Below are 12,205 nucleotides of genomic sequence, written 5' to 3' on the forward strand. Positions count from 1 at the left end.
CCTAAAAGCGCTTTCAATTTATTTTATCAAACATGTACTTTTTTCCTTGAACGGAATTTTTTTTTAATGTTAAACACATTTTTAATCCCCTCAAACGCACACCCAAACATGCCCTTAATTAGTTGTTATTAGATATTCATCTAGATTTACCATTAATGCATTTATAATCCTCTGGTTGTATGGTCGATTAATTTTCCATCCCTTTATCTTTGCATTATTGACTAGGGTATTCTGAAAAATGCACTACAAAAAATTCAATTTTCTTGACTACCCATTTTTGATGTGTCAAGAAACCTGACACGTCATTACACTTTAGTGACATGTCAATATTGACATGTGTCCAACATTAAAAATAAGGGTGTTATTAATGGGGATTTTTTTGACGTGTCACTATTTGCCACGTCAGTAATTGGTGGCGTGGCAAATACTGGCACGCCAATAACTCTTTTTTGACGTGTCATGTTTTTATACGTCACCTTTTGTTGACGTGTCAAAATGACACGTCAAAAAAAAATACTGATGTGTTAAAATTGACACGTCAGTATAGTTATTGACGTGTCAAAATTGCCATGTCAATAACTATGTTGATGTGTTTACTTTGACACATCAATAACTTTTTTGACGTGTCAAACCAACACGTCAAGAAAGTTAATGATGTGCCATTAAATTGACACGTCAATAAATTACTGACGTGTCAAAATCTGCAACGTCACAAAAATTGGTCATTAATTAAATTTTACTTTTTGACTCCCCTGTATATATTTTTTGAATTTTTTGGGATTTCGCCCGAATTTCGGAGCTGACTTGATACACAATTTACATATCTACAACAATATATATATATATATACCTTGCTTTTAAAAGAAAACCCAGTTTTTCATTTTAAACATTTTCAAGTTAACAAAAGATAGAAAAGTTTTATCAAAATAAAGAGGGCTCACGTCACACGCATCATTTTGGTTGAGTATTTGCTTAGAAAAATGCTAGGGGTCAATATATTCTCCATATTTTGCTCATATTTTCTTATAATCAACCATTATATTTATAGCTTTATGTGAACCCTACAAAAATCAATGGTGGGCTCCACAAATCTAATAGTTGATTATAAGATATAATATGAGCCAAATATGAGAAATTTATTGACCAATAGCATTTCTCATTTGCTTATTAAGTTGTGGACTCACAATTCTACCTATATATAAAGTGTTCTTTTCCACAAATCATCACTTTGGAGCACAAAAAGATGAGCAATTATCATAGCTTTGGCTTAGTTTTAAAAGTATAATTCCTGGTATGTGACGAGTTTGCACCCTCTTAATGAAAATGACATTATACAAAATTTTACTTTTGTTTTTAAGTTATGAAGATTTTGCACCAACAAGGACGATCTTCTCAGATCTTAGGATGCTTCTAATAAGTAAGATCCAATTAGGGGTGGCATGGGTCGGATATTGATCATTTCTCTCACCCGACCCGCGCCTTGTGGGTTTGAAAAAGCCTACCCGTAACCCGGATACAATTAGCCCTATCCGCTAGATTTCGGATTTTGCGGAGCGGGTAATGCGGGTTGGGTGGGGCAAGTGTTTTGGCCATGGCAGTTTTTGAATCAAAGCACCAAGAGGACCTCGCTCTCGTGGAGCGAATCGGTGCCGGATTGCAGCTCCTCATGATCATCCTGTAGTTCTACGCCATCGTCATCGTGGGTAGGCTCTTCCTCGTTGTCATCCTTGTGCTTTGGTGCTCTCCGGTTGATTTGGGGCTCTCTCTCTCTCTCTTGCCGTCGTCGTCTTTGTTCTACACTATCGTCATCGTCTCTCTTACGGTCATGGCCATAACAAAAATTGGCGAGGGAGAGGGAGCGGCAAGAGGGAGAGGGAACTTGGGTTTTTTTATTTTTCTAGGAGAGAGGAGGTGGCTAGGTTAAAATTAGAAGGAGTTAGATCTAGGGTTTTTTATTTTTATTTGTTGATTAGCAGGGTGGGGTGGGGCAGGTACCCGCTGCCCAAAATTTTTTCTACCTGAAACCCGCCCCGCCCTACACGGGTTGGAAGAAATTAATCCAATCTGTTTCCGCCAAAAAACAACTAAATCCGGGCCGATAGGAGTGGGTTTTTGCCCACCCCTAGAGCCAATAGTTAGATTTACTTTACCGTTAATGTCAATTGTAAGATTAAATCAAGTTTAATCTAAAAAAAATCTAATAAAGTAGTTGCTACTAAAAATTATGATTCAACGGTCCTAGTTAAATACTCGTTAATTATAAATATGATATGAACATCAATATTAAGTGTACCTATTGTGATATTGAACGGTTAGAAGTTAATGAAATTTTAAATTAACAGTAATTTTCTATTAAATAAATGAAGATATAGACGTAATTTTCCATTGAATAAAAAAAATGATTTCGACTCTAATGGTCTCCTCCCGGTCAGTCGACTCTTCAGAAGATCACAAATTCAGTGTGAAGGCTCATAAACTTGCTTGGAATGATTCTCTTTCCATCTCTCTTTGGTCTCATCCTCTCTCAGGTACTGTCAAGGCTAACTTTGATGTGACGGTTAAGAGTGATCAATTGTAGCTATAATTTTTAGTGACTATTGGTGAAGCTTAAGCTGCTCTTTTAGCCTCTCAAATTGTTACCTCTCTTGGGATTTACTTGCTTTTGCGGGAAGGAGATGCAATTAATATTATCGTTGCCATTCAGTAGTTGTCTCTTTTGATATTGAAATTTTGCATCTATTATTTTAGATATTAATGTAAACTTGCTTTCTTTGCATATATAATTGGAAGGTTCGCAAAGTTTCTAGGACTGTAAATTACTGCATGCATACATATTCTTTAACTAGATGAGTTACCTCAAATCTTGTGTTTGAAAATATTTTCATTTGGTACTTTGGTCACCTATTTTTTTCTTCCTATCAAAATCAAGAAGGGAAAATCTCTCCTTTGTAATCCCTTTTCCTATCGGCTTAAAAAAACAAAAAAAAAAACAACAACAACGTGGCTTCTGCTTGGACAAGGACAACCCTGGCAACGTTTGGTCAGTTTAACCAATAACCACACGGATAAACCTGTTCGATCTCCACGTGTACGGTTGGTGACGTTGTTTTTATTTTGTTTTCCAGAGCTGGTGTATTTTTGCCCCTTAGTATTTATATCCCTTGCCTTTTCCTTATTTCTCATCTATAGCATCATTTTCTCTCTCTCTCTCTCTCTATATATATATATATATATGGCAAACTTCCTCAAGTTCCATACACCAGCTGCTGCTACGTACTTCTGAGCTTTGATCTTAAAAAGCTAAAGATGATCAACCCACATAAAAAGATGCATGGGGTGTTCTCAATGACCGTAATATGTTGGTGGTTGACGGTGGTTGTTGCAGACCCACAGATCAATTGTTACAGACCGGTTGCAGCCCATACAACGCGTCCAACGAGTCGACCTTCTATTCTAATCTAAACGCCACCTTCTCGAAGCTCAGAGCACAGCTGAACAACAACGACAAATTCGCAACTGCAGAGCAAGTTACGGGTCCGGCCTATATAAATGCGATTGTGCAGTGCAGGAACTACTTATCTATGAAACATTTTGTCGGGTAGAATTCAATGCATTTACCATTGAGAATAACTTACATAGGGATGTTGCAAAAAATCACCTTTTGTGCCACCAATAAGAAACTGACACATCAGTTAATTTCATTAGACTTATTCTACAAACAAAAACTCAACCGCACTATATTATACTCCAAAAAAATTAAAATTAATTTTTTTATTAAAAAAAAAAAAAAAAAAAGCAGATTTCAAGGGATGGCCGGTTGGCCACCCCTCCCCCACATTGGGTGGCCGGCCGCCACCCCCAGGCCATGGGGGTGGCCGCACGGCCACTCCCATGGCCTGGGGTGGCTCGCCAACCACCCCATAGGCCATGGGGTGGCGGCTAGCCACCCCAGATCCGGATCTGGGGTGGCTGGCCGCCGCCCCCAGGCCATGGGGGGTGGCCGCGCGGCCACTCCCATGGCCTGGGGGTGGCTCGCCATTATTGGTGGCACAAAATGTTTAATGAAATTAGCTGATGTGTCAGCTCCTTATTGGTGGCACAAAATGTGACTTTTGTGCAACCTCCCTATATAAGTTATTCTCATTTATATAATCGTAAAGAGAATAACTTATATAGGGAGGTTGCACAAAAGTCACATTTTGTGCCACCAATAAGGAGCTGACACATCAGCTAATTTCATTAGACTTATACTACAAATAAAAACTCAACCACACTAAATTATACTCCAAAAAAATTAAAAAATTAATTTTTTTATTAAAAAAAAAAAAAAAAACAGATTTGAACCGGCCACCCCTCCCCCACATTGGGTTGCCGGCCGCCGCCCCCAGGCCATGGGGGGTGGCCGCGCGGCCACTCCCATGGCCTGGGGTGGCTCGCCGGCCACCCCATAGGCCATGGGGTGGCGGCCAGCCACCCCAGATCCATCCCCAGCCCATGGGGGTGGCTCACCGGCCACTCCCATGGCCTATGGGGTGGCCGGCGAGCCACCCCAGATCCGGATCTGGGGTGGCTGGCCGCCACCCCATGGCCTATGGGGTGGCTGGCGAGCCACCCCAGGCCATGGGAGTGGCCGCGCGGCCACCCCCATGGCCTGGGGGTGGCGGCCGGCCACCCAATGTGGGGGAGGGGTGGCCAACCGGCCACCCCTTGAAATCTGCTTTTTTTTTTTTTTTTAATAAAAAAATTAATTTTAATTTTTTTGGAGTATAATATAGTGCGGTTGAGTTTTTGTTTGTAGAATAAGTCTAATGAAATTAGCTGATGTGTCAGTTTCTTATTGGTGGCACAAAAGGTGATTTTTGTGCAACCTCCCTATGTAAGTTATTCTCTATGGGAAATTCAAGTGTATAGATATAAACCTGAATTTGTTGAGTATGATGACGTTTGTTTACATCGACATGTTGCTCAATGCTTAGGACTTAATAAGATTCTATCATATTGTTTGCTGATTTTTTGTATTGTCATTTGTAGGTAGTGCGGAGCAGTTGTTCGGTCATAATGCTGATGATGACTTGGATTAAGCAACTATCTCTAATGACTTTGATTGTTTGTTGAACATATATATATATATTGGAAGTTTGATTGTTTGTTGAAACTGTTTTTTTTGTATTGGATATAGTAAATGGAACTTGTATATTTGTGATTGACGTGGCAGTAGATATGTTCGTATGTAGTAGATATGACGTGGTAGCCCGTCAACTTGTGTTAGTTCGTTTGATGGATATATTTTGTTCTTTTGATGGATTGATGGATAGTTTTTTTGTATTAGATATGTAAATTGTGTATCAGGTTAGCTCCGAAATTCGGGCGAAATCCCAAAAAATTCAAAAAATATATATGGGGGAGCCAAAAAATAAAATTTAATTAATGACCAATTTTTGTGACGTTGCAGATTTTGACACGTCAACAATTACTAACGTGTCAAAATTTGACACGTTAGTAATTTATTGACGTGTCAATTTAATGGCACGTCATTAACTTTCTTGACGGTTTGACACGTCAAAAAAGTTATTGACGTGTCAAAGTTAACACGTCAGCATAGTTATTGACATGGGAATTTTGACACGTCAATAACTATACTGACATGTCAATTTTAACACGTCAGTATTTTTTTTTTGACTTGTCATTTTGACACGTCAACAAAAGGTGACGTGTAAAAACATGACACGTTAAAAAAGAGTTATTGGCGTGCCACTATTTGCCACGCCACCAATTACTAACGTGGCAAATAGTGACACGTCAAAAAATCTCCATTGATGACACCCTTATTTTTAACGTTGGACACATGTCAATACTAACACGTCACTAAAGTGTAGTGACGTTCCAAGCTTCTTGACACGTCAAAAATGGGTAGTCAAGAAAATTGAATTTTTTGTAGTGCATTTTTCAGAGTACCCTAGTCAATAATGCAAAGATAAAGGGATGGAAAATTAATCGACCATACAACTAGAGGATTATAAATGCATTAACGGTAGATCTATATGAATATCTAATAACAACTAATTAAGGGCCTGTTTGGGTGTACGTTTGAGGTGCTTAAAAATGCGTTTAACATTTAAAAAAAAAAAAAAAAAATCCGTTAAAAGAAAAAAGTACATGCTTGATAAAATAAATTGAAAGCGCTTTTAAGGGTTTAAAAAGAACAAAAATTGCCAAAATACACTTTTGGCAAACACTTGAAAATGATTTTTTGACTTAAAAGCTCTATTTCTCAAACGTAATCCCAAACCGGCTCTAAAAATGACCAAAACGCATTTTTGGTAAAAGCTTAAAAATGAAGCTTTTGCCAAAAAGCGTTCTTTAACTTAAAAACTTTATTTCTCAGACACAATCTCAAACATGCTTCTAATGGACAAAAGAGTTTTACCTTGTATACATCACCAAAGCCTCCTTCTCCGAGTTTGTTTTCCTCACTGAAATTTTTTGTTGCAGATTTCAGATCTTTGTACTTGTAATTAACTGGGCCTCGCAGCTCAGTTGCCCCTAGTATGTCACCTGCTATAAAATGATTAATTTAGAAAAAGAAAAAGAAAAAGAAAAAAAAAAACCTTTGTCCTCCACTTAAATATTCCTCTATTGACTTGCTTGCTCCTTCTTCTTAGTATTATAAACCAGACAAACAAAGCTATAATGATAATAGCACCTAGATACGACACCCCCAACTACTCCTACAATGGCTGTCTTGTTGCTTGAACTTCCTGCATGGCATCACCAATATTTTTAAGTACTGAAAAAAAAAAAAAAATATATATATATATATATATATATATATATTGTCCAACAATATGAAAATAAAAGATTTGACACTCATCACCATTTCCTAAAAAGGGCAGAATATTAGTAGTTTGGTTATCAGCAAAGAAGGGTGTGTCTGAGTACCTGATCAGATCGAAAACACCCAGCATCAACTGCCCGAGCAACCGCACCAGGAAGACATCGTTCTGAATTGGTAGACGCCACTGTCAAGCAATCCTGACAACCTATTTCACTAACTGTTTCGACACACAGTGCCACAGCATACACAACTGTTGCATTACCAACACCACCGACCACTTCCTTCTTGCTCGCTGCAAAGAAACCATTAATCCTTGGCGTTGCAACTTGGAGATCTACAAACAGTTCTTTCACCGCAGCGCTAAAAGGATCAGTAAAAGCAGTAGGCTGCGATGTGGTCTGATTTGCACAAAGCCCTTCACCACCAGCCTAAGTGGTCTCGTCAGGGTGTCTGACACGTCAGAAAATTTTTCTGACAAGGCGCTCCTGACGTGTGTTAAATGTTAGAAGCATAGGTGTCAGGAATTTTTTTTTTTGACATGGCGCTCCTGATGTGTGTTGAATGTCAGAAGCATAGGTGTTAGGAAATTTTTTTTCCTGACGTGTTACTGTTTAGCAGGTCAAAATTTTTTGACACATCAGGAAATTTTTGACGTGTTATATTTGAACACGTCAGAAAATTTCCTGACGTGTCAAAATTGACACATCAGGAAATTTAAAAATTAATTAAAAATAATAATAATATTTTTTTTCAATTAAAAAATGTATTAATTTAATTTTTTTTTTTTTTTTGGTAATTTATTGAGTGGTGCAAAGAAACGAATTTCTCTGCACCACTCGTTTCTCTGCACCACTGTGGTGCAGAAAAACCCAACAAAATCTTCCCTACACCATGAAAAAATTTTCTCGTTTCTGCAAAAATTTTCTCCAAAATCTTTTCTCACTTCTTTTCGATCTCCTTTTTCAAAAACCCAAACCCACACCGAAAAATCTTCACACAATCAAAAACCCAAATCAAAAAATCAAAAACCTAAACGTCAAACCCAAAAAATCTTCAAAAACCCAAAAAATCTTCTTATCTTCTCCTCTTCTTCTTCTTCTCTTCTCCTTTTCTTTTTCTTCTCCTTCTTCTGCTTTCTTCGATCTGCCATGGAGAGAAGAGAAATTGAGAGAGGTGAGAGAGAGTGTGGGGAAAATAAATGAGGAGGGAAGAATAAAAAGTGGATAAAAGTTTAGGGAAAATAAGAGGGAAAAATTTCAAAATCATGCTCATTTTTTTTCTACGCACTATTTTTAGCACGTCAGAAAATGGTGACGTGGCAAAAATCATGTACTGTTTGCCACGTCAGGAAATAGTAATTTTTTTTGTAGTGATAGGAGCTGCTGCTCTCGTACCTGTAATTTTTTTAAAAGAATATTGTGTTAGAATATTAATTAAATGAAATAGATTAAAATTTTAGGATAAACTTATCAAATAAGTAGTAATTTAACATTGTATCAGAATCAAAATTCTGAATTTGAATATTGTTTCCATAATTTAACTTCTATTAAAGTGACTAGTCGATTTTAGTAACTACCAAGAAGCCATGGTGCACAAAACATATAGTTAGATTATATATTTAGGATAATGAATACCACTAAAAAATTGGGGAATGCTAAGGGCTTCCTTAATATTCATAGTGTTTTCTTAATCTTACGTTGATATATTTTTTAAAAAGCAAAAAAAGAAAGTAGCCATTATTTATTTCACTTAATTTTTAAAAAATAATATTCGACCAAAATAACACAAAAAAACACATTTGTTTGGCAAAGCCTTTTATTTTCCTTTGTTACTGTTCATCACCATTTTTCAAAAAAATCAACATCAAAACATTCTAACTTTTTTTACTTTTTATATCACATCATTCACTTTTTACTATTATTTAAATAAAAAAAATTACTACAAAACAAAGATTTTTCACTTTTTCATACCAAACTTTTTTACCTTTTTTTCACATAAATTTATATCAACTATAACTATAGTGTCTAAGAAAAAGACTTTGCCAAACAAAGCCCAGCATTTTCCTAATTTATACCACTTACTATGGACTACAAGTCGTTGGTTGCTTTCAGTCAACGCCGGCACAGCTGTGGAATTATGAGCCACCGACAAAGACCCAAATGGAATTTTTGCATGCTTTGGTCCCACTAGCCACTAGTCAAATTATAGACGTGCTTGGACTTGTACATGGAGTCCAAAGTGGGTTCACACATGATTCCTATAAATTTAATAATAATTTAAAAAATTAAAGAACGAATAGAAAAAAAAAAAAAAAATCATTTCTCATCATACGACAATTAATGATAGCAAATTAATTATTAAAAAAAATCTTAGTTTCACTTAATTTTAAGCTTTCCATCCGTCTTTAAAAGTAATTCAATTGACTGAGAAAATTCTTTTCAAATAGAAGACTTTCCAACCAGAGAAACCAAGACCTCCTCCCCACCGGTTGAATATTCAATCGACTCTTGGCTAAGATAACATGATGGATGCGTTATGTGTGTATGTTACGTACGCACTAGGGAAAGAAAAAAAGAAAAAAAAAAAAAAACAACACATAGGGTGTAATATTTATGAGAATAACTTACATAGGGAGGTTGCACAAAAATCACCTTTTGTGCCACCAATAAGAAACTGACACATCAGTTAATTTCATTAGACTTATTCTACAAACAAAAACTCAACCGCACTATATTATACTCCAAAAAAATTAAAATTAATTTTTTTATTAAAAAAAAAAAAAAAAAAAAAACAGATTTGAAGGGGTGGCCGGTTGGCCACCCCTCCCCCACATTGGGTGGCCAGCCGCCACCCCCAGGCCATGGGGGTGGCCGCGCGGGCCACCCCATAGGCCATGGGAGTGGCCGGTGAGCCACCCCCATGGGCTGGGGGTGGCGGCCAGCCACCCCAGATTCGGATCTGGGGTGGCTGGCCGCCACCCCATGGCCTATGGGGTGGCCGGCGAGCCACCCCAGGCCATGGGAGTGGCCGCGCGGCCACCCCCCATGGCCTGGGGGTGGCGGCCGGCCACCCAATGTGGGGGGCCACCCCTTCAAATCTGTTTTTTTTTTTTTTTTTTTAATAAAAAAATTAATTTTTTAATTTTTTTGGAGTATAATTTAGTGCGGTTGAGTTTTTATTTGTAGTATAAGTCTAATGAAATTAGCTGATGTGTCAGCTCCTTATTTGTGGCACAAAATGTGACTTTTGTGCAACCTCCCTATATAAGTTATTCTCATAAGTTATTCTCTTTGCCATATTGCATATTTATTCTACACCAACATATATTCATGATCAAATCAAAGGGACATCATATTCCATAAGGACCATAGTGATCCATCTCACATTGCCAAACACTTCAAATGGCGCCTAAACAACAACTTCAACATATATATATATATATATATATATATATATATATATATATATATATATACACACACGTACACCTTGCTTTTAAAAGAAAACCCAGTTTTTCATTTTAAACATTTTCAAGTTAACAAAAGATAGAAAAGTTTTATCAAAATAAAGAGGGCTCACGTCACACGCATCATTTTGGTTGGGTATTTGCTTAGAAAAATGCTAAGGGTCAATATGTTCTCCATATTTTGCTCATATTTTCCTATAATCAATAATTAGATTTGTAGCTTTATGTGGACCCTACAAAAATCAATGGTGGACCCCACAAATCTAATAGTTGATTGTAAGATATAATATGGGCCAAATATGAGAAATTTATTGACCCATAGCATTTCTCATTTGCTTATTAAGTTGTGGACTCACAAATCTACCTATGAAGTGTTCTTTTCCACAAATCATCACTTTGGAGCACAAAAAGATGAGCAATTATCATAGCTTTGGCTTAGTTTTAAAAGTATAATTCCTGGTGTGTGACGAGTTTGCACCTTCTTAAAGAAAATGACATTATACACAATTTTACTTTTGTTTTTGAGAAATGATATAATGCAATAAAATGATCATTTTTGGCCCATAAAGTGTTAGGTGGCAAGAGATCATAGGCCCCATCTATAATTGTTGTGGCCCCACCCACTGATAAACCTATAACCTCTTAACACCTAGGACTTTTATGGGCCAAAAATGATTATTTTATTGCACTATAGCATATCTCTTTGTTTTTAAGTTATGAAGATTTTGCACCAACAAGGACGATCTTCTCAGATCTTAGGATGCTTCTAATAAGTAAGATCCAATTAGGGGTGGCATGGGTCAGATCGGGTCGGATATTGATAATTTCTCTCACCCGACCCGCACCTTGTGGGTTTGAAAAAGCCTACTCGTAACCCGGATACTGTTAGCCCTATCCGCTAGATTTCGGATTTTGCGGAGCGGGTAATGCGGGTTGGGCGGGGCAGGTGTTTTGGCCATGGCAGTTTTTGAATCAAAGCACCAAGAGGACCTCGCTCTCGTGGAGCGAAACGGCGTTGGATTGCTGCTCCTCGGGATCATCCTATAGTTCTACACCGTCGTCATCGTGGGTAGGCTCTTCCTCGTCGTCATCCTTGTGCTTTGGTGCTCTTCGGTTGATTTGGGGCTCTCTCTCTCTCTTGCCGTCGTCGTCTTTGTTCTACACCGTCATCATCGTCTCTCTTACGGTCATGGCCATAACAAAAACTGGCGAGGGAGAGGGAGTGGCGAGAGGGAGAGGGAACTTGGGTTTTTTTATTTTTCTAGGAGAGAGGAGGTGGCTAGGTTAAAATTAGAAGGAGTTAGATCTAGGGTTTTTTATTTTTATTTGTTGATTAGCAGGGTGGGGCAGGGCGGGTACCCGCTGCTCAAAATTTTTTCTACCTAAAACTTGCCCCTCCCCGCCCCGCACGAGTTGGAAGAAATTAATCCAATCTGTTTCCACAAAAAAATAACTAAATCCGAGCGGATAGGGGCGGGTTTTTGCCCACCCCTAGAGCCAATAGTTAGATTTACTTTACCGTTAATGTCAATTGTAAGATTAAATCAAGTTTAATCTAAAAAATCTAATAAAGTAGTTGCTACTAAAAATTATGATTCAACGGTCCTAGTTAAATACTCGTTAATTATAAATATGATATGAACATCAATATTAAGTGTACCTATTGTGATATTGAACGCACCACAAAAAAACAAATTTTTTTTGACTGGAGATTGCTGACGTTTTATGGTGTCCGACGCGTCAGAAAATTTTTCTAACGTGTCTTTTCTGACGCGTGTAGATTGTCAGAAACATAGGTGACAGGAAAAAAAATTTCCTGACGTGTCAATGGGTGGAACGTCAGAAAATTCTAACGTTTTATTGTGTGGCATGTCAGAACAATTTGCTGACGTGGTAGAAATGCC

Source organism: Corylus avellana, chromosome 5 (assembly GCF_965113065.1).
Source record: "Corylus avellana chromosome 5, dhCorAvel1.hap1.2, whole genome shotgun sequence".
Lineage (NCBI taxonomy): Eukaryota > Viridiplantae > Streptophyta > Magnoliopsida > Fagales > Betulaceae > Corylus > Corylus avellana.